The sequence below is a fragment of the Ailuropoda melanoleuca genome, chromosome 7 (assembly GCF_002007445.2).
Source record: "Ailuropoda melanoleuca isolate Jingjing chromosome 7, ASM200744v2, whole genome shotgun sequence".
NCBI lineage: Eukaryota > Metazoa > Chordata > Mammalia > Carnivora > Ursidae > Ailuropoda > Ailuropoda melanoleuca.
Genome location: NC_048224.1, coordinates 16289086 through 16292685, shown reverse-complemented (window position 1 = coordinate 16292685; position 3600 = coordinate 16289086). Strand labels below are relative to the sequence as shown.

General features: G+C 34.9%; 1 non-coding gene across 1 annotated transcript; it reads left to right on the top strand.

The window, feature by feature from the left end:
* The first annotated feature begins 1180 nt into the window (after positions 1-1180).
* On the top strand, positions 1181-1287 carry LOC117803174. Its single transcript, XR_004626871.1, has one exon. It is a non-coding gene; the product is annotated as a U6 spliceosomal RNA (small nuclear RNA).
* The last annotated feature ends 2313 nt before the right edge of the window (positions 1288-3600 follow it).

The window sequence follows — 3600 nt, the reverse complement described above, 5'->3', positions numbered from 1 at the left end:
TTGATGGGCACGCTTTTAACACAGCATCTCAGCATCAGAGATTTCCATTGTTATCAACATGTTGCTTTCAATCTATCTTTAATCTATACCACCAACTGAGGAATATTAACCATATTTTACATTTCAGTAGTCAATCTGCCTTTTCTATTTCCTTTGTGAATAAAATACTTAGGTGTAATTCTTGACTGATCATATTAGCAAATGGTTTGGTACTGATATAAAAATAATAACATTGCATTTAAATATGATTTCTCAGTTGAGAGCATCATTTTACAGGAAGTTAAAATCACTCCCATCAGGGATATAACAAAGTCAAGTGTTTTGCCCAACACACTGAGCTATTAAAATAATCAAAAAACTTTTTTCCTACTTTCCCGTCTTTATGCCCACCTTCATCCCAGCTCCTCACTGAGCACTATCTATCCATGAATAGACTGCACGTTTTAACTACATCTACCAAAACAAGCTCCACAGCCCCATAGACTTGTGAAACATTATTGCTCAAAAATTCTTTGGAGGTTTTGAAACTTGGTTGCAAATTGGAATCACGGAGGGAGCTTTAAAAAATGCCTGTTGCCCGGGTCACGCCCCAGAGATTCTAATTTGATTGGTAGAGAGTGAGGCCTGAGCATCAGGATTCTTAAAAGCTCCCCAGGTGATTCTAACATATGGCCAAAATTGAGAATCACTATTCTGAACCTTTGTTTTACAGATAAAACAATTAACCCTATCAGTGACACATGCAAATTTAATGTTAGAACTAAAGCTAAAACTTGAGTCTTCAGAGTTCCAGTTAATAATTCGTTTTGCTAACCCAAGTGTTTTCAGATGTGTTTCCCCAGGCCTGGGGCTCCTTGGAGCTACTGGAACAGGGACTACAGAAATAATGGGGATGAAAGACCAGTCAGAGGTCTGGACCCAAGTACCCTCAACAAGAGCAGCTTTGATTGTTCTTTTTTATACGCTGGACTTGCTTTTCAAGACTTTTTCCAGGGAACAAAGAAGAAAACAAAGGGGGAAAAATGTGTATCTGCTTAAAGTAAAAAGGAATTTTAAACTATTGCAAATAGACCATAAGTGGGAGATTCCCTTCTAAGAAAAGTAAAAAAAAAAAAAATGAAAAAAAAAATGAAAAAAAAAAAAAAAAAAGGAAAGGAAAGGGAAGGGAAAAGAAAAGAGGAGGCTCACTTCAGCAGCATATATACTAAAATTAGACTGGTACAGAGAAGATTAGCATGGACCTTACACACAGATAACACACAAATTCATTAAGTGTTCCATTAAAAAAGAAAAAGAAGGAAAATTATGACTTTTAAGGATAGCCCAGGGCCAGTGGATAAAATTATATATGTTAAAATATAAATCTGGGGATTTTATCTGTTTCAATCTAAGACAATGAAGAGTCCTTAAGGCCAGAAAGTACCTGCTTTTGACATCCCAATGTATATTTTATAATTCTCGGGGAGGGCTTTGTTCCTTCCAAGGTGTGAGATGGATTAAGACTGCCCCTAAGGAACACAGTTTTGAGAAGGTGAGAGAACTTTTCATCCAACAAATGAAACATTAAACAAATGTTTCATTAAACAATTTCCCATTGGAGGGAAATTGAGCAAGGTGGAAGATCAGAAGAGGAGGCCAGAGGAGGCCAGAAAAGGCTCTAGGAATAAGAGCAGGAAGTGGGACAGAGAATGCTAAGACAGGAATTCAGGTTCCTAGAATAAATTAGCCTTATATTTATTTTATAGGCAAAATAAAAAAGGCATACATCCTGAGAAGAGAAAGTGGAAGATACCTATTTCACTGTCATAATCTTTGTCTGGAAACTCTCCATCCTTTTACATTTGGAGCAAGCTGGAACAATAAAAAAGTCAAGCCACAATGCTGAACATGCCTATTCATCACAATGACATCAGCTAAGACGCATCAACATCTACTGAAACCTCTCAATTTGTTGTGTAGCTCTTGTCTCTACGCTTTTGCTTATTCACATCTTTCTGCCTAGGAATTTCCAGCAGTCATCCATTCTTTTATTTTTTTTTTGATATGTTTATATTCCCCATTATTATATAAAACTTATTGATGTATTTCTGTTATTAATAACTGGAGATAATATATAATTTATTTATAAGAATAACTATCATACATTAATCACCTACCACATGCCAAAAACCATGAGTGCCACCCTGTAAATATTATCTCTAAGCCCCACAAAAACACTATGAAGTTAATGTGATCTTCTTTCTACTCCTGGGAAATTTTGGGCTCAGAAAGGCTATTATAGCCCAAGGTTACACAACTTTAAACTATTTTCATGAAGATTTTCAGAGCGCCTGTTGTTTACTGTACCATGCTGTTTCGTTCTCTCAAGACCCCTGAATTAAGTGGAAATGACCCCCATGTTTCTGAAATATGTAGACCAGCAGTATTAAGCATATTTCAAGTTACTTTTTTTTTTCCATTAATGGGCCTCCATTTTCCTTTATACCCGGAGACTCTCAGGAAATTACTACTTTACTATGAAATGCAGATTAAAGTAAAAAACAATAAAAGTATTTATAAAAATCATTTTGTAACATAGAAGGATATTTATTTCTGAATGAGACTTTGAAAACTTTAATCAAATTTTATAAGGTGTAAGCACTGTATATTAACAAATCTAGAAGCCCATCTCTATCTAACTCTATATAATAGTTCATCTTATGCATATCTACCTTATAACAGACCATTAAACATACTTATCTTTGAAAATCCTTTTTTTTTTCCCTTTCCTTTGCAGAATATCTAGAAAAAAAACAACAACATTGTTGGGGTGACTCCCCCAATTCTCTCCCCCTAAAAACAAACAAACAAAAAAAAACAAAACAAAAGAACACAACATTGTCACTAGAACTTTGGGTTTAAAATATTAAATTGTTCCGGGGCACCTGGGTGGCACAGCGGTTAAGCTTCTGCCTTCGGCCCAGGGCGTGATCCCGGCGTTATGGGATCGAGCCCCACATCAGGCTCTTCTACTATGAGCCTGCTTCTTCCTCTCCCACTCCCCCTGCTTGTGTTCCCTCTCTCTCTGGCTGTCTCTATCTCTGTCGAATAAATAAATAAAATCTTTAAAAAAAAATAAATAAAATATTAAATTGTTTCTTATTAAAATCTTAAAAATAAAATGTAGAGGTCCTTTCTTTCTTCCATTTACCAAGGATTCATGTCTTAACTCCTCTCCTCTAAAATAAATACACCATTGTATAAATCTGATAGGACACTAAAGTTAGATTTTGCCGGATCATTTTGTATTTCACATATACGAATTGTTTTGTTAATAGTTGATATTGACTTGTGATATAATCACTATTCAGCTTCCAAGGGTTACATTATTTCCAATTCTCTCTTCTTTCAATATTTAAATCATGTTGCAGCCATCTTCGCTTGCTGCAATAAAAATAACTAAAAGTTACTGAATACTCAATATAGCTTAGACATTTCAATCATTTAAAGTAGAATGTATTGATTCATCCTCATGACAAATCTATAAAGAACGTAGAAATATTACCCCCATTTTACAGATAAGAAAACTGAGTTTAAGTAATGTACCCAAAATCACTCAAT